A 24,143-nucleotide genomic window follows, 5' to 3' on the forward strand; every position below is an offset into this window, starting at 1 on the left:
ATCAGGTGCCCCTCGCCACCTGCTAGCGCTCTGGCCCATCTAGGGATCAAGTGGCCCGCACCACATGCTAGCACTCTAGGCCACCTAGGCATCAAGTGGCCCATGCCACCTGCTAGCACTCTGGCGCACCAAGGAATCAGGTGCCCAGCACCACCTGCTAGCACTCTGGCCCGCCTAGGGATCAAGTGGCCCGTGCCACCTGCTAGTACTCTGGCCCACCTAGGGATCAAGTGGCCCGTGCCACATGCTAGCACTCTCGCACACCTAGGGATCAGGTGGCCCGCACCACCTGCTAGCGCTGTGGCCCGCCTAGGGATCAAGTGGCCCGTGCCACCTGCTAGAGCTCTGGCCCGCCTAGGGATCAATTCGCTCGTGCCACCTGCTAGTGCTAGGGATCAAGTGGCCTGTGTTTCCTGCTAGCACTCTCGCCCACCTAGGGATCAAGTGGCCCATGCCACCTGCTAGCGCTATGGCCCGCCTAGGGATCAGGTGCCCCTCACCACCTGCTAGCGCTCTGGTCCACCTAGGGATCAGGTGGCCCGCGCCACCTGCTAGCACTCCCGCACACCTAGGGATCAGGTGGCCCGCACCACCTGCTAGCGCTGTGGCCCACCTACGGATCAAGTGGCCTGTGCCACCTGCTAGAGCTCTGGCCCACCTAGGGATCGAGTCGCTCCTGCCACCTGCTAGCGCTAGGGATCAAGTGGCCTGTGTCACCTGCTAGCACTCTTGCCCACCTAGGGATCAAGTGGCCCATGCCACCTGCTAGCGCTATGGCCCGCCTAGGGATCAGGTGCCCAGCACCACCTGCTAGCACTCTGGCCCACCTAGGGATCAACTGGCCCGTGCCACCTGCTAGCACTCTGGCCCACCTAGGGATCACGTGGCCCGCGCCACATGCTAGCACTCTCGCACACCTAGGGATCAGGTGGCCCGCACCACCTGCTAGCCCTGTGGCCCGCCTAGGGATCAAGTGGCCCGTGCCACCTGCTAGAGCTCTGGCCGCCTAGGGATCAATTCGCTCGTTTCACCTGCTAGTGCTAGGGATCTAGTGGCCTGTGTCACCTGCTAGCACTCTCGCCCACCTAGGGATCAAGTGGCCCATGCCACCTGCTAGCGCTATGGCCCGCCTAGGGATCAGGTGCCCCTCACCACCTGCTAGCGCTCTGGCCCACCTAGGGATCAAGTGGCCCGCGCCACCTGCTAGCACTCCCACACACCTAGGGATCAGATGGCCCGCACCACCTGCTAGCGCTGTGGCCCACCTACGGATCAAGTGGCCCGTGCCACCTGCTAGAGCTCTGGCCCACCTAGGGATCAAGTCGCTCCTGCCACCTGCTAGCGCTAGGGATCAAGTGGCCTGTGTCACCTGCTAGAACTCTTGCCCACCTAGGGATCAAGTGGCCCATGCCACCTGCTAGCGCTATGGCCCGCCTAGGGATCAGGTGCCCAGCACCACCTGCTAGCACTCTGGCCCGCCTAGGGATCAAGTGGCCCGTGCCACATGCTAGCACTCTCGCACAACTAGGGATCAGGTGACCTGCACCACCTGCTAGCGCTGTGGCCCACCTAGGGATCAAGTGGCCCATGCCACCTGCTAGAGCTCTGGCCCGCCTAGGGATCAATTCGCTTGTGCCACCTGCTAGTGCTAGGGATCAAGTGGCCTGTGTCACCTGCTAGCACTCTCGCCCACCTAGGGATCAAGTGGAACATGCCACCTGCTAGCGCTATGGCCCGCCTAGGGATCAGGTGCCCCTCACCACCTGCTAGCACTCTGGCCCACCTAGGGATCAACTGGCCCGTGCCACCTGCTAGCACTCTGGCCCACCTAGGGATCAAGTGGCCCGCGCCACATGCTAGCACTCTCGCACACCTAGGGATCAGGTGGCCCGCACCACCTGCTAGCGCTGTGGCCCGCCTAGGGATCAAGTGGCCCGTGCCACCTGCTAGAGCTCTGGCCCGCCTAGGGATCAATTCGCTCGTGCCACCTGCTAGTGCTAGGGATCTAGTGGCCTGTGTCACCTGCTAGCACTCTCGCCCACCTAGGGATCAAGTGGCCCATGCCACCTGCTAGCGCTATGGCCCGCCTAGGGATCAGGTGCCCCTCACCACCTGCTAGCGCTCTGGCCCACCTAGGGATCAAGTGGCCCGCGCCACCTGCTAGCACTCCCGCACACCTAGGGATCAGATGGCCCGCACCACCTGCTAGCGCTGTGGCCCACCTACGGATCAAGTGGCCCGTGCCACCTGCTAGAGCTCTGGCCCACCTAGGGATCAAGTCGCTCCTGCCACCTGCTAGCGCTAGGGATCAAGTGGCCTGTGTCACCTGCTAGAACTCTTGCCCACCTAGGGATCAAGTGGCCCATGCCACCTGCTATCGCTATGGCCCGCCTAGGGATCAGGTGCCCAGCACCACCTGCTAGCACTCTGGCCCGCCTAGGGATCAAGTGGCCCGTGCCACATGCTAGCACTCTCGCACACCTAGGGATCAGGTGCCCCGCACCACCTGCTAGCGCTGTGGCCCACCTAGGGATCAAGTGGCCCATGCCACCTGCTAGAGCTCTGGCCCGCCTAGGGATCAATTCGCTTGTGCCACCTGCTAGTGCTAGGGATCAAGTGGCCTGTGTCACCTGCTAGCACTCTCGCCCACCTAGGGATCAAGTGGAACATGCCACCTGCTAGCGCTATGGCCCGCCTAGGGATCAGGTGCCCCTCACCACCTGCTAGCGCTCTGGCCCACCTAGGGATCAAGTGGCCCGCGCCACCTGCTAGCACTCCCGCACACCTAGGGATCAGGTGGCCCGCACCACCTGCTAGCGCTGTGGCCCGCCTAGGGATCAAGTGGCTCGCACCACCTGCTAGCACTCTGGCCTGCCTATGGATCAGGTGCCCAGCACCACCTGCTAGCACTCTGGCCCTCCTAGGGATTAAGTGGCCCGTGCCACCTGCTAGCACTCTGGCCCACCTAGGTATCAAGTGGCCCGCGCCACATGCTAGCACTCTCGCACACCTAGGGATCAGGTGGCCCGCACCACCTGCTAGCGCTGTGGCCCGCCTAGGGATCAAGTGGCCCATGCCACCTGCTAGAGCTCTGGCCCACCTAGGGATCAATTTGCTCGTGCCACCTGCTAGTGCTAAGGATCAAGTGGCCTGTGTCACCTGCTCGCACTCTCGCCCACCTAGGGATCAAGTGGCCCATGCCACCTGCTAGCGCTCTGGCCCACCTAGGGATCAAGTGGCCCGTGCCACATGCTAGCACTCTGGCCACCTAGGGATCAAGTGGCCCGCGCCACTTGCTAGCACTCTCGCACACCTAGGGATCAGGTGCCCCTCACCACCTGCTAGCGCTCTGGCTCACCTAGGGATCAAGTGGCTCGCACCACCTGCTAGCACTCTGGCCTGCCTAGGGATCAAGTGCCCATCGCCACCTGCTAGCGCTCTGGCCCAACTAGGGATCAAGTGCCCCGCGCCCCATTCTAGCACTCTAGGCCACCTAGGCATCAAGTGGCCCATGCCACCTGCTAGCACTCTGGCCCACCAAGGTATCAGGTGCCCAGCACCACCTGCTAGCACTCTGGCCCACCTAGGGATCAAGTGGCCCACGCCACATGCTAGCACTCTCGCACACCTAGGGATCAGGTGGCCCGCACCACCTGCTAGCGCTGTGGCCCGCCTGGGGATCAAGTGGCCCGTGCCACCTGCTAGAGCTCTGGCCCGCCTAGAGATCAATTCGCTCGTGCCACCTGCTAGTGCTAGGGATCTAGTGGCCTGTGTCACCTGCTAGCACTCTCGCCCACCTAGGGATCAAGTGGCCCATGCCACCTGCTAGCGCTATGGCCCGCCTAGGGATCAGGTGCCCCTCACCACCTGCTAGCGCTATGGCCCGCCTAGGGATCAGGTGCCCCTCGATACCTGCTAGCGCTCTGGCCCGCCTAGGGATCAAGTGGCCCGTGCCACCTTGCATGCGCTCTGGCCCACCTAGGGATCAAGTGGCTCGCACCACCTGCTAGAACTCTGGCCTGCCTAGGGATCAGGTGCCCCTCACCACCTGCTAGCGCTCTGGCCCACCTAGGGATCAAGTGGCCTGCGCCACCTGCTAGCACTCTCGCACACCTAGGGATCAGGTGGCCCGCACCACCTGCTAGCGCTGTGGCCCACCTAGGGATCAAGTGGCCCATGCCACCTGCTAGAGCTCTGGCCCGCCTAGGGATCAATTCGCTCGTGCCACCTGCTAGTGCTAGGGATCTAGTGGCCTGTGTCACCTGCTAGCACTCTCGCCCACCTAGGGATCAATTGGCCCATGCCACCTGCTAGCGCTATGGCCTGCCTAGGGATCAGGTGCCCCTCACCACCTGCTAGCGCTCTGGCCCACCTAGGGATCAAGTGGCCCGCGCCACCTGCTAGCACTCCCGCACACCTAGGGATCAGGTGGCCCGCACCACCTGCTAGCACTGTGGCCCACCTAGGGATCAAGTGGCCCGTGCCACCTGTTAGAGCTCTGGCCCACCTAGGGATCAAGTCGCTCCTGCCACCTGCTAGCGCTAGGGATCAAGTGGCCTGTGTCACCTGCTAGCACTCTCGCCCACCTAGGGATCAAGTGGCCCATGCCACCTGCTAGCGCTATGGCCCGCCTAGGGATCAGGTGCCCAGCACCACCTGCTAGCACTCTGGCCCGCCTAGGGATCAAGTGGCCCATGCCACCTGCTAGCACTCTGGCCCACCTAGGGATCAAGTGGCCCGCGCCACATGCTAGCACTCTCGCACACCTAGGGATCAGGTGGCCCGCACCACCTGCTAGCGCTGTGGCCCGCCTAGGGATCAAGTGGCCCATGCCACCTGCTAGAGCTCTGATCCGCCTAGGGATCAATTCGCTCGTGCCACCTGCTAGTGCTAGGGATCAAGTGGCCTGTGTCACCTGCTAGCACTCTCGCCCACCTAGGGATAAAGTGGCCCATGCAACCTGCTAGTGCTATGGCCCGCCTAGGGATCAGGTGCCCCTCACCACCTGCTAGCGCTCTGGCCCACCTAGGGATCAAGTGGCCCGCGCCACCTGCTAGCACTCCCGCTCACCTAGGGATCAGGTGGCCCGCACCACCTGCTAGCGCTGTGGCCCACCTAGGGATCAAGTGGCTCGCACCACCTGCTAGCACTCTGGCCTGCCTAGGGATCAGGTGCCCATCGCCACCTGCTAGCGCTCTGGTCCATCTAGGGATCAAGTGGCCCGCGCCACATGCTAGCACTCTAGGCCACCTAGGCATCAAGTGGCCCATGCCACCTGCTAGCACTCTGGCCCACCAAGGAATCAGGTGCCCAGCACAACCTGCTAGCACTCTGGCCCTCCTAGGGATTAAGTGGCCCGTGCCACCTGCTAGCACTCTGGCCCACCTAGTTATCAAGTGGCCCACGCCACATGCTAGCACTCTCGCACACCTAGAAATCAGGTGGCCCACACCACCTGCTAGCGCTGTGGCTCGCCTAGGGATCAAGTGGCCCATGCCACCTGCTAGAGCTCTGGCCCGCCTAGGGATCAATTCGCTCGTGCCACCTGCTAGTGCTAGGGATCTAGTGGCCTGTGTCACCTGCTAGCACTCTCGCCCACCTAGGGATCAAGTGGCCCATGCCACCTGCTAGCGCTATGGCCCGCCTAGGGATCAGGTGCTCCTCACCACCTGCTAGCGCTCTGGCCCACCTAGGGATCAAGTGGCCCGCGCCACCTGCTATCACTTCCGCACACCTAGGGATCAGGTGGCCCGCACCACCTGCTAGCGCTGTGGTCCACATAGGGATCAAGTGGCTCGCACCACCTCTAGCACTCTGGCCTGCCTAGGGATCAGGTGCCCCTCGCCACCTGCTAGCGCTCTGGCCCATCTAGGGATCAAGTGGCCCGCGCCACATGCTAGCACTCTAGGCCACCTAGGCATCAAGTGGCCCATGCCACCTGCTAGCACTCTGGCCCACCAAGGACTCAGGTGCCCAGCACCACCTGCTAGCACTCTGGCCCACCTAGGGATCAAGTGGCCCGTGCCACCTGCTAGCACTATGGCCCACCTAGGGATCAAGTGGCCCGCGCCACATGCTAGCACTCTCGCACACCTAGGGATCAGGTGGCCCGCACCACCTGCTAGCGCTGTGGCCCGCCTAGAGATCAAGTGGCTCGCACCACCTGCTAGCTCTCTGGCCTGCCTAGGGATCAGGTGCCCCTCGCCACCTGCTAGCGCTCTGGCCCATCTAGGGATCAAGTGGCCCGCGCCACATGCTAGCACTCTAGGCCACCTAGGCATCAAGTGGCCCATGCCACCTGCTAGCACTCTGGCCCACCAAGGAATCAGGTGCCCAGCACCACCTGCTAGCACTCTGGCCCACCTAGGGATTAAGTGGCCCGTGCCACCTGCTAGCACTCTGGCCCACCTAGGGATCAAGTGGCCCGCACCACATGCTAGCACTCTCGCACACCTAGGGATCAGGTGGCCCGCACCACCTGCTAGCGCTGTGGCCCGCCTGGGGATCAAGTGGCCCGTGCCACCTGCTAGAGCTCTGGCCCGCCTAGGGATCAATTCGCCCGTGCCACCTGCTAGCACTCTGGCCCACCTAGGGATCAAGTGACCCACGCCACATGCTAGCACTCTCGCACACCTAGGGATCAGGTGGCCCGCACCACCTGCTAGCGCTGTGGCCCGCCTAGGGATCAAGTGGCCCGCACCACATGCTAGCACTCTCGCACACCTAGGGATCAGGTGGCCCGCACCACCTGCTAGCGCTGTGGCCCGCCTAGGGATCAAGTGGCCCGTGCCACCTGCTAGAGCTCTGGCCCGCCTAGGGATCAATTTGCTCGTGCCACCTGCTAGTGCTAGGGATCTAGTGGCCTGTGTCAACTGCTAGCACTCTCTCCAACCTAGGGATCAAGTGGCCCATGCCACCTGCTAGCGCTATGGCCCGCCTAGGGATCAGGTGCCCCTCACCACCTGCTAGCGCTCTGGCCCACCTAGGGATCAAGTGGCCCGCGCCACCTGCTAGCACTCCCGCACACCTAGGGATCAGGTGGCCCGCACCACCTGCTAGCGCTGTGGCCCACCTAGGGATCAAGTGGCTCGCACCACCTGCTAGCACTCTGGCCTGCCTAGGGATCAGGTGCCCCTCGCCACCTGCTAGCGCTCTGGCCCATCTAGGGATCAAGTGGCCCGCGCCACATGCTAGTACTCTAGGCCACCTAGGCATCAAGTGGCCCATGCCACCTGCTAGCACTCTGGCCCACCAAGGAATCAGGTGCCCAGCACCACCTGCTAGCACTCTGGCCCGCCTAGGGATCAAGTGGCCCGTGCCACCTGCTAGCACTCTGGTCCACCTAGGGATCAAGTGGCCCGCGCCACATGCTAGCACTCTGGCCCACCTAGGGATCAAGTGGCCCGCACCACATGCTAGCACTCTCGCACACCTAGGGATCAGGTGGCCCGCACCACCTGCTAGCGCTGTGGCCCGCCTAGGGATCAAGTGGCCCGTGCCACCTGCTAGCACTCTGGCCCACCTAGGGATCAAGTGGCCCGCACCACATGCTAGCACTCTCGCACACCTAGGGATCAGGTGGCCCGCACCACCTGCTAGCGCTGTGGCCCGCCTAGGGATCAAGTGGCCCGTGCCACCTGCTAGAGCTCTGGCCCGCCTAGGGATCAATTCGCCCGTGCCACCTGCTAGCACTCTGGCCCACCTAGGGATCATGTGGCCCGCGCCACATGCTAGCACTCTCGCACACCTCGGGATCAGGTGGCCCACACCACCTGCTAGCGCTGTGGCCCGCCTAGGGATCAAGTGGCCCGTGCCACCTGCTAGAGCTCTGGCCTGCCTAGGGATCAATTCGCTTGTGCCACCTGCTAGTGCTAGGGATCAAGTGGCCTGTGTTACCTGCTAGCACTCTCGCCCACCTAGGGATCAAGTGGCCCATGCCACCTGCTAGCGCTATGGCCCGCCTATAGATCAGGTGCCCCCCACCACCTGCTAGCGCTCTGGCCCACCTAGGGATCAAGTGGCTCGCGCCACCTGCTAGCACTCCCGCACACCTAGGGATCAGGTGGCCCGCACCACCTGCTAGCGCTGTGGCCCACCTAGGGATCAGGTGCCCCTCACCACCTGCTAGCGCTATGGCCCGCCTAGGGATCAGGTGCCCCTCGATACCTGCTAGCGCTCTGGCCCGCCTAGGGATCAAGTGGCCCGTGCCACCTTGCATGCGCTCTGGCCCACCTAGGGATCAAGTGGCTCGCACCACCTGCTAGAACTCTGGCCTGCCTAGGGATCAGGTGCCCCTCACCACCTGCTAGCGCTCTGGCCCACCTAGGGATCAAGTGGCCTGCGCCACCTGCTAGCACTCTCGCACACCTAGGGATCAGGTGGCCCGCACCACCTGCTAGCGCTGTGGCCCACCTAGGGATCAAGTGGCCCATGCCACCTGCTAGAGCTCTGGCCCGCCTAGGGATCAATTCGCTCGTGCCACCTGCTAGTGCTAGGGATCTAGTGGCCTGTGTCACCTGCTAGCACTCTCGCCCACCTAGGGATCAAGTGACCCATGCCACCTGCTAGCGCTATGGCCTGCCTAGGGATCAGGTGCCCCTCACCACCTGCTAGCGCTCTGGCCCACCTAGGGATCAAGTGGCCCGCGCCACCTGCTAGCACTCCCGCACACCTAGGGATCAGGTGGCCCGCACCACCTGCTAGCACTGTGGCCCACCTAGGGATCAAGTGGCCCGTGCCACCTGTTAGAGCTCTGGCCCCACCTAGGGATCAAGTCGCTCCTGCCACCTGCTAGCGCTAGGGATCAAGTGGCCTGTGTCACCTGCTAGCACTCTCGCCCACCTAGGGATCAAGTGGCCCATGCCACCTGCTAGCGCTATGGCCCGCCTAGGGATCAGGTGCCCAGCACCACCTGCTAGCACTCTGGCCCGCCTAGGGATCAAGTGGCCCATGCCACCTGCTAGCACTCTGGCCCACCTAGGGATCAAGTGGCCCGCGCCACATGCTAGCACTCTCGCACACCTAGGGATCAGGTGGCCCGCACCACCTGCTAGCGCTGTGGCCCGCCTAGGGATCAAGTGGCCCATGCCACCTGCTAGAGCTCTGATCCGCCTAGGGATCAATTCGCTCGTGCCACCTGCTAGTGCTAGGGATCAAGTGGCCTGTGTCACCTGCTAGCACTCTCGCCCACCTAGGGATAAAGTGGCCCATGCAACCTGCTAGTGCTATGGCCCGCCTAGGGATCAGGTGCCCCTCACCACCTGCTAGCGCTCTGGCCCACCTAGGGATCAAGTGGCCCGCGACACCTGCTAGCACTCCCGCTCACCTAGGGATCAGGTGGCCCGCACCACCTGCTAGCGCTGTGGCCCACCTAGGGATCAAGTGGCCCGCACCACCTGCTAGCACTCTGGCCTGCCTAGGGATCAGGTGCCCATCGCCACCTGCTAGCGCTCTGGCCCATCTAGGGATCAAGTGGCCCGCGCCACATGCTAGCACTCTAGGCCACCTAGGCATCAAGTGGCCCATGCCACCTGCTAGCACTCTGGCCCACCAAGGAATCAGGTGCCCAGCACAACCTGCTAGCACTCTGGCCCTCCTAGGGATTAAGTGGCCCGTGCCACCTGCTAGCACTCTGGCCCACCTAGTTATCAAGTGGCCCACGCCACATGCTAGCACTCTCGCACACCTAGAAATCAGGTGGCCCACACCACCTGCTAGCGCTGTGGCTCGCCTAGGGATCAAGTGGCCCATGCCACCTGCTAGAGCTCTGGCCCGCCTAGGGATCAATTCGCTCGTGCCACCTGCTAGTGCTAGGGATCTAGTGGCCTGTGTCACCTGCTAGCACTCTCGCCCACCTAGGGATCAAGTGGCCCATGCCACCTGCTAGCGCTATGGCCCGCCTAGGGATCAGGTGCTCCTCACCACCTGCTAGCGCTCTGGCCCACCTAGGGATCAAGTGGCCCGCGCCACCTGCTATCACTTCCGCACACCTAGGGATCAGGTGGCCCGCACCACCTGCTAGCGCTGTGGTCCACATAGGGATCAAGTGGCTCGCACCACCTCTAGCACTCTGGCCTGCCTAGGGATCAGGTGCCCCTCGCCACCTGCTAGCACTCTGGCCCATCTAGGGATCAAGTGGCCCGCGCCACATGCTAGCACTCTAGGCCACCTAGGCATCAAGTGGCCCATGCCACCGGCTAGCACTCTGGCCCACCAAGGACTCAGGTGCCCAGCACCACCTGCTAGCACTCTGGCCCACCTAGGGATCAAGTGGCCCGTGCCACCTGCTAGCACTATGGCCCACCTAGGGATCAAGTGGCCCGCGCCACATGCTAGCACTCTCGCACACCTAGGGATCAGGTGGCCCGCACCACCTGCTAGCGCTGTGGCCCGCCTAGAGATCAAGTGGCTCGCACCACCTGCTAGCTCTCTGGCCTGCCTAGGGATCAGGTGCCCCTCGCCACCTGCTAGCGCTCTGGCCCATCTAGGGATCAAGTGGCCCGCGCCACATGCTAGCACTCTAGGCCACCTAGGCATCAAGTGGCCCATGCCACCTGCTAGCACTCTGGCCCACCAAGGAATCAGGTGCCCAGCACCACCTGCTAGCACTCTGGCCCACCTAGGGATTAAGTGGCCCGTGCCACCTGCTAGCACTCTGGCCCACCTAGGGATCAAGTGGCCCGCACCACATGCTAGCACTCTCGCACACCTAGGGATCAGGTGGCCCGCACCACCTGCTAGCGCTGTGGCCCGCCTAGGGATCAAGTGGCCCGTGCCACCTGCTAGAGCTCTGGCCCGCCTAGGGATCAATTCGCCCGTGCCACCTGCTAGCACTCTGGCCCACCTAGGGATCAAGTGACCCACGCCACATGCTAGCACTCTCGCACACCTAGGGATCAGGTGGCCCGCACCACCTGCTAGCGCTGTGGCCCGCCTAGGGATCAAGTGGCCCGCACCACATGCTAGCACTCTCGCACACCTAGGGATCAGGTGGCCCGCACCACCTGCTAGCGCTGTGGCCCGCCTAGGGATCAAGTGGCCCGTGCCACCTGCTAGAGCTCTGGCCCGCCTAGGGATCAATTTGCTCGTGCCACCTGCTAGTGCTAGGGATCTAGTGGCCTGTGTCAACTGCTAGCACTCTCTCCAACCTAGGGATCAAGTGGCCCATGCCACCTGCTAGCGCTATGGCCCGCCTAGGGATCAGGTGCCCCTCACCACCTGCTAGCGCTCTGGCCCACCTAGGGATCAAGTGGCCCGCGCCACCTGCTAGCACTCCCGCACACCTAGGGATCAGGTGGCCCGCACCACCTGCTAGCGCTGTGGCCCACCTAGGGATCAAGTGGCTCGCACCACCTGCTAGCACTCTGGCCTGCCTAGGGATCAGGTGCCCCTCGCCACCTGCTAGCGCTCTGGCCCATCTAGGGATCAAGTGGCCCGCGCCACATGCTAGTACTCTAGGCCACCTAGGCATCAAGTGGCCCATGCCACCTGCTAGCACTCTGGCCCACCAAGGAATCAGGTGCCCAGCACCACCTGCTAGCACTCTGGCCCGCCTAGGGATCAAGTGGCCCGTGCCACCTGCTAGCACTCTGGTCCACCTAGGGATCAAGTGGCCCGCGCCACATGCTAGCACTCTGGCCCACCTAGGGATCAAGTGGCCCGCACCACATGCTAGCACTCTCGCACACCTAGGGATCAGGTGGCCCGCACCACCTGCTAGCGCTGTGGCCCGCCTAGGGATCAAGTGGCCCGTGCCACCTGCTAGCACTCTGGCCCACCTAGGGATCAAGTGGCCCGCACCACATGCTAGCACTCTCGCACACCTAGGGATCAGGTGGCCCGCACCACCTGCTAGCGCTGTGGCCCGCCTAGGGATCAAGTGGCCCGTGCCACCTGCTAGAGCTCTGGCCCGCCTAGGGATCAATTCGCCCGTGCCACCTGCTAGCACTCTGGCCCACCTAGGGATCAAGTGACCCGCGCCACATGCTAGCACTCTCGCACACCTAGGGATCAGGTGGCCCGCACCACCTGCTAGCGCTGTGGCCCGCCTAGGGATCAAGTGGCCCGCACCACATGCTAGCACTCTCGCACACCTAGGGATCAGGTGGCCCGCACCACCTGCTAGCGCTGTGGCCCGCCTAGGGATCAAGTGGCCCGTGCCACCTGCTAGAGCTCTGGCCCGCCTAGGGATCAATTTGCTCGTGCCACCTGCTAGTGCTAGGGATCTAGTGGCCTGTGTCAACTGCTAGCACTCTCTCCAACCTAGGGATCAAGTGGCCCATGCCACCTGCTAGCGCTATGGCCCGCCTAGGGATCAGGTGCCCCTCACCACCTGCTAGCGCTCTGGCCCACCTAGGGATCAAGTGGCTCGCGCCACCTGCTAGCACTCCCGCACACCTAGGGATCAGGTGGCCCGCACCACCTGCTAGCGCTGTGGCCCACCTAGGGATCAAGTGGCTCGCACCACCTGCTAGCACTCTGGCCTGCCTAGGGATCAGGTGCCCCTCGCCACCTGCTAGCGCTCTGGCCCATCTAGGGATCAAGTGGCCCGCGCCACATGCTAGTACTCTAGGCCACCTAGGCATTAAGTGGCCCATGCCACCTGCTAGCACTCTGGCCCACCAAGGAATCAGGTGCCCAGCACCACCTGCTAGCACTCTGGCCCGCCTAGGGATCAAGTGGCCCGTGCCACCTGCTAGCACTCTGGCCCACCTAGGGATCAAGTGGCCCGCGCCACATGCTAGCACTCTCGCACACCTAGGGATCAGGTGGCCCTTACCACCTGCTAGCGCTGTGGCCCGCCTAGGGATCAAGTGACCCGTGCCACCTGCTAGAGCTCCGGCCCGCCTAGGGATCAATTCGCTCGTGCCACCTGCTAGTGCTAGGGATCAAGTGGCCTGTGTCACCTGCAAGCACTCTCGCCCACCTAGGGATCAAGTGGCCTATGCCACCTGCAAGCGCTATGGCCCGCCTAGGGATCAGGTGCCCCTCACCACCTGCTAGCGCTCTGGCCCACCTAGGGATCAAGTGGCCCGCGCCACCTGCTAGCACTCCCGCACACCTAGGGATCAGGTGGCCCGCACCACCTGCTAGCGCTGTGGCCCACCTAGGGATCAAGTGGCTCACACAACCTGCTAGCACTCTGGCCTGCCAAGGAATCAGGTGCCCAGCACCACCTGCTAGCACTCTGGCCCGCCTAGGGATTAAGTGGCCCGTGCCACCTGCTAGCACTCTGGCCCACCTAGGGATCAAGTGGCCCACGCCACATGCTAGCAATCTCGCACACCTAGGGATCAGGTGGCCCACACCACCTGCTAGCGCTGTGGCCCGCCTAGGGATAAAGTGGCCCGTGCCACCTGCTAGAGCTCTGGCCCGCCTAGGGATCAAGTTGCTCGTGCCACCTGCTAGTGCTAGGGATCAAGTGGCCTGTGTTACCTGCTAGCACTCTCGCCCACCTAGGGATCAAGTGGCCCATGCCACCTGCTAGCGCTATGGCCCGCCTAGGGATCAGGTGCCCCTCACCACCTGCTAGCGCTCTGGCCCACCTAGGGATCAAGTGGCCCGCGCCACCTGCTAGCACTCCCGCACACCTAGGGATCAGGTGGCCCGCACCACCTGCTAGCGCTGTGGCCCACCTAGGGATCAAGTGGCCCGTGCCACCTGCTAGAGCTCTGGCCCACCTAGGGATCAAGTCGCTCCTGCCACCTGCTAGCGCTAGGGATCAAGTGGCCTGTGTCACCTGCTAGCACTCTCTCCCACCTAGGGATCAAGTGGCCCATGCCACCTGCTAGCGCTATTGCCCGCCTAGGGATCAGGTGCCCCTCACCACCTGCTAGCGCTATGGCCCGCCTAGGGATCAGGTGCCCCTCGCTACCTGCTAGCGCTCTGGCCCGCCTAGAGATCAAGTGGCCCGTGCAACCTTGCATGCGCTCTGGGCCACCTAGGGATCAAGTGGCTCGCACCACCTGCTAGAACTCTGGCCTGCCAAGGGATCAGGTGCCCCTCACCACCTGCTAGCGCTCTTGCCCACCTAGGGATCAAGTGGCCCGCGCCACCTGCTAGCACTCTTGCACACCTAGGGATCAGGTGGCCCGCACCACCTGCTAGCGCTGTGGCCCACCTAGGGATCAAGTGGCCCGTTCCACCTGCTAGTGCTAGGGATCAAGTGGTCTGTGTCACCTGCTAGCACTCTCGCCCACCTAGGGATCAAGAGGCCCATGCCACCTGCTAGCGCTATGGCCCGCCTAGGGATCAGGTGCCCCTCACCACCTGCTAGCGCTCTGGCCCACCTAGGGATCAAGTGGCCCGCGCCACCTGCTAGCACTCCCGCACACCTAGGGATAAGGTGGCCCGCACCACCTGCTAGCGCTGTGGCCCACCTAGGGATCAAGTGGCTCGCACCACCTGCTAGCACTCTGGCCTGCCTAGGGATCAGGTGCCCCTCGCCACCTGCTAGCGCTCTGGCCCATCTAGGGATCAAGTGGCCCGTGCCACCTGCTTGAGCTCTGGCCCGCCTAGGGATCAATTCGCTCGTGCCACCTGCTAGTGCTAGGGATCTAGTGGCTTGTGTCACCTGCTAGCACTCTCGCCCACCTAGGGATCAAGTGGCCCATGCCACCTGCTAGCGCTATGGCCCGCCTAGGGATCAGGTGCCCCTCACCACCTGCTAGCGCTCTGGCCCACCTAGAGATCAAGTGGCCCGCGCTTCCTGCTAGCACTCCCGCACACCTAGGGATCAGGTGGCCTGCACCACCTGCTAGCGCTCTGGCCCACCTAGGGATCAAGTGGCTCGCACCACCTGCTAGCACTCTGGCCTGCCTAGGGATCAGGTGCCCCTCGCCACCTGCTAGCGCTCTTGCCCATCTAGGGAACAAGTGGCCCGCGCCACATGCTAGCAATATAGGCCACCTAGGCATCAAGTGGCCCATGCCACCTGCTAGCACTCTGGCCCACCAAGGAATCAGGTGCCCAGCACCACCTGCTAGCACTCTGGCCCGCCTAGGGATCAACTGCCCCGTGCCACCCTCTACCACTCTGGGCCACCTAGGGATCAAGTGGCCCGCGCCACATGCTAGCACTCTCGCACACCTAGGGATCAGGTGGCCCGCACCACCTGCTAGAGCTCTGGCCCGCCTAGGGATCAATTTGCTCGTGCCACCTGCTAGTGCTAGGGTTCAAGTGGCCTGTGTTACCTGCTAGCACTCTCGCCCACCTAGGGATCAAGTGGCCCATGCCACCTGCTAGCGCTATGGCCCGCCTGGGGATCAGGTGCCCCTCACCACCTGCTAGCGCTCTGGCCCACCTAGGGATCAAGTGGCCCGCGCCACCTGCTAGCACTCCCGCACACCTAGGGATCAGGTGGCCCGCACCACCTGCTAGCGCTGTGGCCCATCTACGGATCAAGTGGCCCGTGCCACCTGCTAGAGCTCTGGCCCACCTAGGGATCAAGTCGCTCCTGCCACCTGCTAGCGCTAGGGATCAAGTGGCCTGTGTCACCTGCTAGCACTCTTGCCCACCTAGGGATCAAGTGGCCCATGCCACCTGCTAGCGCTATGGCCCGCCTAGGGATCAAGTGGCCCATGCCACCTGCTAGAGCTCTGGCCCGCCTAGGGATCAATTTGCTCGTGCCACCTGCTAGTGCTAGGGATCAAGTGGCCTGTGTTACCTGCTAGCACTCTCGCCCACCTAGGGATCAAGTGGCCCATGCCACCTGCTAGTGCTATGGCCCGCCTGGGGATCAGGTGCCCCTCACCACCTGCTAGCGCTCTGGCCCACCTTGGGATCAAGTGGCCCGCGCCACCTGCTAGCACTCCCGCACACCTAGGGATCAGGTGGCCCGCACCACCTGCTAGCGCTGTGGCCCACCTACGGATCAAGTGGCCCGTGCCACCTGCTAGAGCTCTGGCCCACCTAGGGATCAAGTCGCTCCTGCCACCTGCTAGCGCTAGGGATCAAGTGGCCTGTGTCACCTGCTAGCACTCTTGCCCACCTAGGGATCAAGTCGCTCCTGCCACCTGCTAGCGCTATGGCCCGCCTAGGGATCAATTTGCTCGTGCCACCTGCTAGTGCTAGGGATCAAGTGGCCTGTGTTACCTGCTAGCACTCTCGCCCACCTAGGGATCAAGTGGCCCATGCCACCTGCTAGCGCTATGGCCCGCCTGGGGATCAGGTGCCCCTCACCACCTGCTAGCGCTCTGGCCCACCTAGGGATCAAGTGGCCCGCGCCACCTGCTAGCACTCCCGCACACCTAGGGATCAGGTGGCCCGCACCACCTGCTAGCGCTGTGGCCCATCTACGGATCAAGTGGCCCGTGCCACCTGCTAGAGCTCTGGCCCACCTAGGGATCAAGTCGCTCCTGCCACCTGCTAGCGCTAGGGATCAAGTGGCCTGTGTCACCTGCTAGCACTCTTGCCCACCTAGGGATCAAGTGGCCCATGCCACCTGCTAGCGCTATGGCCCGCCTAGGGATCAAGTGGCCCATGCCACCTGCTAGAGCTCTGGCCCGCCTAGGGATCAATTTGCTCGTGCCACCTGCTAGTGCTAGGGATCAAGTGGCCTGTGTTACCTGCTAGCACTCTCGCCCACCTAGGGATCAAGTGGCCCATGCCACCTGCTAGTGCTACGGCCCGCCTGGGGATCAGGTGCCCCTCACCACCTGCTAGCGCTCTGGCCCACCTTGGGATCAAGTGGCCCGCGCCACCTGCTAGCACTCCCGCACACCTAGGGATCAGGTGGCCCGCACCACCTGCTAGCGCTGTGGCCCACCTACGGATCAAGTGGCCCGTGCCACCTGCTAGAGCTCTGGCCCACCTAGGGATCAAGTCGCTCCTGCCACCTGCTAGCGCTAGGGATCAAGTGGCCTGTGTCACCTGCTAGCACTCTTGCCCACCTAGGGATCAAGTGGCCCATGCCACCTGCTAGCGCTATGGCCCGCCTAGGGATCAGGTGCCCAGCACCACCTGCTAGCACTCTGGCCCGCCTAGGGATCAAGTGGCCCGTGCCACCTGCTATCACTCTGGCCCACCTAGGGATCAAGTGGCCCACGCCACATGCTAGCACTCTCGCACACCTAGGGATCAGGTGGACCGCACCACCTGCTAGCGCTGTGGCCCGCCTTGGGATCAAGTGGCCCATGCCACCTGCTAGAGCTCTGGCCCGCCTAGGGATCAAGTGGCCCGCGCCACCTGCTAGCACTCCCGCACACCTAGGGATAAGGTGGCCCTCACCACCTGCTAGCGCTGCGGCCCACCTAGGGATCAAGTGGCTCGCACCACCTGCTAGCACTCTGGCCTGACTAGGGATCAGGTGCCCCTCGCCACCTGCTAGCGCTATGGCCCATCTAGGGATCAAGTGGCCCGTGCCACCTGCTTGAGCTCTGGCCCGCCTAGGGATCAATTCGCTCGTGCCACCTGCTAGTGCTAGGGATCTAGTGGCCTGTGTCACCTGCTAGCACTCTCGCCCACCTAGGGATCAAGTGGCCCATTCCACCTGCTAGCGCTATGGCCCGCCTAGGGATCAGGTGCCCCTCACCACCTGCTAGCGCTCTGGCCCTCCTAGAGATCAAGTGGCCCGCGCTACCTGCTAGCACTCCCGCACACCTAGGGATCAGGTGGCCCGCACCACCTGCTAGCGCTGTGGCCCACCTAGGGATCAAGTGGCTCGCACCACCTGCTAGCACTCTGGCCTGCCTAGGGATCAGGTGCCCCTCGCCACCTGTTAGCGCTCTGGCCCGCCTAGAGATTAAGTGGCCCGTGCCACCTGCTTGCGCTCTAGCCCGCCTAGGGATCAGGTGCCACTCGCCACCTGCTAGCGCTCTGGCCCGCCTATGGATCAAGTGGCCCACGCCACCCGCAAGCGCTCTGGCCTGCCTAGGGATCAAGTGGCCCATGCCACCTCCTAGCACTCTGGCCCACTTAGGGATCAAGTGGCCTGCACCACCTGCTAGTGCTCTGGCCTGCCTAGGGATCAGGTGCCCCTCACCACCTGCTAGCGCTCTGGCCCACCTAGGGATCAAGTGGCTCGCACCACCTTCTAGCACTCTGGCCTGCCTAGGGATCAGGTGCCCCTCGCCACCTGCTAGCGCTCTGGCCCATCTAGGGATCAAGTGGCCCGCGCCACATGCTAGCACTCTAGGCCACCTAGGCATCAAGTGGCCCATGCCACCTGCTAGCACTCTGGCCCACCAAGGAATCAGGTGCCCAGCACCACCTGCTAGCACTCTGGCCCGCCTAGGGATCAAGTGGCCCGTGCCACCTGCTAGCACTCTGGCCCACCTAGGGATCAAGTGGCCCGCGCCACATGCTAGCACTCTCGCACACCTAGGGATCAGGTGGCCCGCACCACCTGCTAGCGCTGTGGCCCGCCTAGGGATCAAGTGGCCCATGCCACCTGCTAGAGCTCTTGCCCGCCTAGGGATCAATTCGCTCGTGCCACCTGCTAGTGCTAGGGATCAAGTGGCCTGTGTCAACTGCTAGCACTCTCGCCCACCTAGGGATCAAGTGGCCCATGCCACCTGCTAGCGCTATGGCCCGCCTAGGGATCAGGTGCCCCTCACCACCTGCTAGCGCTCTGGCCCACCTAGGGATCAAGTGGCCCGCGCCACCTGCTAGCACTCCCGCACACCTAGGGATCAGGTGGCCCGCACCACCTGCTAGCGCTGTGGCCCACCTAGGGATCAAGTGGCTCGCACCACTTCCTAGCACTCTGGCCTGCCTAGGGATCAGGTGCCCATCGCCACCTGCTAGCGCTCTGGCCCATCTAGGGATCAAGTGGCCCGCGCCACATACTAGCACTCTAGGCCACCTAGGCATCAAGTGGCCCATGCCACCTGCTAGCACTCTGGCCCACCAAGGAATCAGGTGCCCAGCACCACCTGCTAGCACTCTGGCCCGCCTAGGGATCAAGTGGCCCGTGCCACCTGCTAGCACTCTGGCCCACCTAGGGATCAAGTGGCCCGTGCCACATGCTAGCACTCTCGCACACCTAGGGATCAGGTGGCCCGCACCACCTGCTAGCGCTGTGGCCCGCCTAGGGATCAAGTGGCCCATGCCACCTGCTAGAGCTCTGGCCCGCCTAGGGATCAATTCGCTCGTGCCACCTGCTAGTGCTAGGGATCAAGTGGCCTGCGTCACCTGCTAGCACTCTCGCCCACCTAGGGATCAAGTGGCCCATGCCACCTGCTAGTGCTATGGCATGCCTAGGGATCAGGTGCCCCTCACCACCTGCTAGCGCTCTGGCCCACCTAGGGATGAAGTGGCCCGCGCCACCTGCTAGCACTCCCGCACACCTAGGGATCAGGTGGCCCGCACCACCTGCTAGCGCTGTGGCCCACCTAGGGATCAAGTGGCTCGCACCACCTGCTAGCACTCTGGCCTGCCTAGGGATCAGGTGCCCATCGCCACCTGCTAGCGCTCTGGCCCATCTAGGGATCAAGTGGCCCGCGCCACATGCTAGCACTCTAGGCCACCTAGGCATCAAGTGGCCCATGCCACCTGCTAGCACTCTGGCCCACCAAGGAATCAGGTGCCCAGCACCACCTGCTAGCACTCTGGCCTGCCTAGGGATCAAGTGGCCCATGCCACCTGCTAGCGCTATGGCCCGCCTAGGGATCAGGTGCCCCTCACCACCTGCTAGCGCTCTGGCCCACCTAGGGATCAAGTGGCCCGCGCCACCTACTAGCACTTCCGCACACCTAGGGATCAGGTGGCCTGCACCACCTGCTAGCGCTGTGGCCCACCTAGGGATCAAGTGGCCCGTGCCACCTGCTAGAGCTCTGGCCCACCTAGGGATCAAGTCGCTCCTGCCACCTGCTAGCGCTAGGGATCAAGTGGCCTGTGTCACCTGCTAGCACTCTCGCCCACCTAGGGATCAAGTGGCCCATGCCACCTGCTAGCGCTATGGCCCGCCTAGGGATCAGGTGCCCAGCACCACCTGCAAGCACTCTGGCCCGCCTAGGGATCAAGTGGCCCGTGCCACCTGCTAGCACTCTGGCCCACCTAGGGATCAAGTGGCCCGCGCCACATGCTAGCACTCTCGCACACCTAGGGATCAGGTGGCCCGCACCACATGCTAGCGCTGTGGCCCGCCTAGGGATCAAGTAGCCCATGCCACCTGCTAGAGCTCTGGCCCGCCTAGGGATCAATTCGCTCGTGCCACCTGCTAGTGCTAGGGATCAAATGGCCTGGGTCACCTGCTAGCACTCTCGCCCACCTAGGGATCAAGTGGCCCATGCCACCTGCTAGCGCTATGGCCCGCCTAGGGATCAGGTGCCCCTCACCACCTGCTAGCGCTCTGGCCCACCTAGGGATCAAGTGGCCCGCGCCACCTGCTAGCACTCCCGCACACCTAGGGATAAGGTGGCCCGCACCACCTGCTAGCGCTGTGGCCCACCTAGGGATCAAGTGGCTCGCACCACCTGCTAGCACTCTGGCCTGACTAGGGATCAGGTACCCCTCTCCACCTGCTAGCGCTATGGCCCATCTAGGGATCAAGTGGCCCGTGCCACCTGCTTGAGCTCTGGCCCACCTAGGGATCAATTCGCTCGTGCCACCTGCTAGTGCTAGGGATCTAGTGGCCTGTGTCACCTGCTAGCACTCTCGCCCACCTAGGGATCAAGTGGCCCATTCCACCTGCTAGCGCTATGGCCCGCCTAGGGATCAGGTGCCCCTCACCACCTGCTAGCGCTCTGGCCCACCTAGAGATCAAGTGGCCCGCGCTACCTGCTAGCACTCCCGCACACCTAGGGATCAGGTGGCCCGCACCACCTGCTAGCGCTGTGGCCCACCTAGGGATCAAGTGGCTCGCACCACCTGCTAGCACTCTGGCCTGCCTAGGGATCAGGTGCCCCTCGCCACCTGTTAGCGCTCTGGCCCGCCTAGAGATTAAGTGGCCCATGCCACCTGCTTGCGCTCTAGCCCGCCTAGGGATCAGGTGCCACTCGCCACCTGCTAGCGCTCTGGCCCGCCTATGGATCAAGTGGCCCACGCCACCCGCAAGCGCTCTGGCCTGCCTAGGGATCAAGTGGCCCATGCCACCTCCTAGCACTCTGGCCCACTTAGGGATCAAGTGGCCTGCACCACCTGCTAGTGCTCTGGCCTGCCTAGGGATCAGGTGCCCCTCACCACCTGCTAGTGCTTTGGCCTGCCTAGGGATCAGGTGGCCTGCACCACCTGCTAGCGCTCTGGCCCACCTAGGGATCAAGTGGCTCGCACCACCTGCTAGCACTCTGGCCTGCCTAGGGATCAGGTGCCCCTCGCCACCTGCTAGCGCTCTGGCCCATCTAGGGATCAAGTGGCCCGCGCCACATGCTAGCACTCTAGGCCACCTAGGCATCAAGTGGCCCATGCCACCTGCTAGCACTCTGGCCCACCAAGGAATCAGGTGCCCAGCACCACCTGCTAGCACTCTGGCCCGCCTAGGGATCAAGTGGCCCGTGCCACCTGCTAGCACTCTGGCCCACCTAGGGATCAAGTGGCCCGCGCCACATGCTAGCACTCTCGCACACCTAGGGATCAGGTGGCCCGCACCACCTGCTAGCGCTGTGGCCCGCCTAGGGATCAAGTGGCCCGTGCCACCTGCTAGAGCTCTGGCCCGCCTAGGGATCAATTCGCTCGTGCCACCTGCTAGTGCTAGGGATCTAGTGGCCTGTGTCACCTGCTAGCACTCTCGCCCACCTAGGGATCAAGTGCCCCATGCCACCTGCTAGCGCTATGGCCCGCCTAGGGATCAGGTGCCCCTCACCACCTGCTAGCGCTCTGGCCCACCTAGGGAGTAAGTGGCCCGCGAGACCTGCTAGCACTCCCGCACACCTAGGGATCAGGTGGCCCGCACCACCTGCTAGCGCTGTGGCCCACCTAGGGATCAAGTGGCTCGCACCACCTGCTAGCACTCTGGCCTGCCTAGGGATCAGGTGCCCATCGCCACCTGCTAGCGCTCTGGCCCATCTAGGGATCAAGTGGCCCGCGCCACATGCTAGCACTCTAGGCCACCTAGGCATCAAGTGGCCCATGCCACCTGCTAGCACTCTGGCCCACCAAGGAATCAGGTGCCCAGCACCACCTGGTAGCACTCTGGCCTGCCTAGGGATCAAGTGGCCCATGCCACCTGCTAGCGCTATGGCCCGCCTAGGGATCAGGTGCCCCTCACCACCTGCTAGCGCTCTGGCCCACCTATGGATCAAGTGGCCCGCGCCACCTGCTAGCACTTCCGCACACCTAGGGATCAGGTGGCCCGCACCACCTGCTAGCGCTGTGGCCCACCTAGGGATCAAGTGGCCCGTGCCACCTGCTAGAGCTCTGGCCCACCTAGGGATCAAGTCGCTCCTGCCACCTGCTAGCGCTAGGGATCAAGTGGCCTGTGTCACCTGCTAGCACTCTCGCCCACCTAGGGATCAAGTGGCCCATGCCACCTGCTAGCACTATGGCCCGCCTAGGGATCAGGTGCCCAGCACCACCTGCAAGCACTCTGGCCCGCCTAGGGATTAAATGGCCCGTGCCACCTGCTAGCACTCTGGCCCACCTAGGGATCAAGTGGCCCGCGCCACATGCTAGCACTCTCGCACACCTAGGGATCAGGTGGCCCGCACCACCTGCTAGCGCTGTGGCCCGCCTAGGGATCAAGTAGCCCATGCCACCTGCTAGAGCTCTGGCCCGCCTAGGGATCAATTCGCTCGTGCCACCTGCTAGTGCTAGGGATCAAATGGCCTGCGTCACCTGCTAGCACTCTCGCCCACCTAGGGATCAAGTGGCCCATGCCACCTGCTAGCGCTATGGCCCGCCTAGGGATCAGGTGCCCCTCACCACCTGCTAGCGCTCTGGCCCACCTAGGGATCAAGTGGCCCGCGCCACCTGCTAGCACTTCCGCACACCTAGGGATCAGGTGGCCCGCACCACCTGCTAGCGCTGTGCCCCACCTAGGGATCAAGTGGCCCGTGCCACCTGCTAGAGCTCTGGCCCACCTAGGGATCAAGTCGCTCCTGCCACCTGCTAGCGCTAGGGATCAAGTGGCCTGTGTCACCTGCTAGCACTCTCGCCCACCTAGGGATCAAGTGGCCCATGCCACCTGCTAGCGCTATGGCCCGCCTAGGGATCAGGTGCCCAGCACCACCTGCAAGCACTCTGGCCCGCCTAGGGATCAAGTGGCCCGTGCCACCTGCTAGCACTCTGGCCCACCTAGGGATCAAGTGGCCCGCGCCACATGCTAGCACTCTCGCACACCTAGGGATCAGGTGGCCCGCACCACCTGCTAGCGCTGTGGCCCGCCTAGGGATCAAGTAGCCCATGCCACCTGCTAGAGCTCTGGCCCGCCTAGGGATCAATTCGCTCGTGCCACCTGCTAGTGCTAGGGATCAAATGGCCTGCGTCACCTGCTAGCACTCTCGCCCACCTAGGGATCAAGTGGCCCATGCCACCTGCTAGCGCTATGGCCCGCCTAGGGATCAGGTGCCCCTCACCACCTACTAGCGCTCTGGCCCACCTAGGGATCAAGTGGCCCGCGCCACCTGCTAGCACTCCCGCACACCTAGGGATCAGGTGGCCCGCACCACCTGCTAACGCTGTGGCCCACCTAGGGATCAAGTGGCTCGCACCACCTGCTAGCACTCTGGCCTGCCTAGGGATCAGGTGCCCATCGCCACCTGCTAGCGCTCTGGCCCATCTAGGGATCAAGTGGCCCGCGCCAAATGCTAGCACTCTAGGCCACCTTGGCATTAAGTGGCCCATGCCACCTGCTAGCACTCTGGCCCACCAAGGAATCAGGTGCCCAGCACCACCTGCTAGCACTCTGGCCCTCCTAGGGATTAAGTGGCCCGTGCCACCTGCTAGCACTCTGGCCCACCTAGGGATCAAGTGGCCCGCACCACCTGCTAGCCCTGTGGCCCGCCTAGGGATCAAGTGGCCCATGCCACCTGCTAGAGCTCTGGCCCGCCTAGGGATCAATTCGCTCGTGCCACCTGCTAGTGCTAGGGATCAAGTGGCCTTTGTCACCTGCTAGCACTCTCGCCCACCTAGGGATCAAGTGGCCCATGCCACCTGCTAGCGCTATGGCCCGCCTAGGGATCAGGTGCCCTTCACCACCTGCTAGCGCTCTGGCCCACCTAGGGATCAATTGGCCCGCGCCACCTGCTAGCACTCCTGCACACCTAGGG

Source organism: Crinia signifera, chromosome 1 (assembly GCF_055691185.1).
Source record: "Crinia signifera chromosome 1, ASM5569118v1, whole genome shotgun sequence".
NCBI classification, from domain to species: Eukaryota; Metazoa; Chordata; class Amphibia; order Anura; family Myobatrachidae; genus Crinia; species Crinia signifera.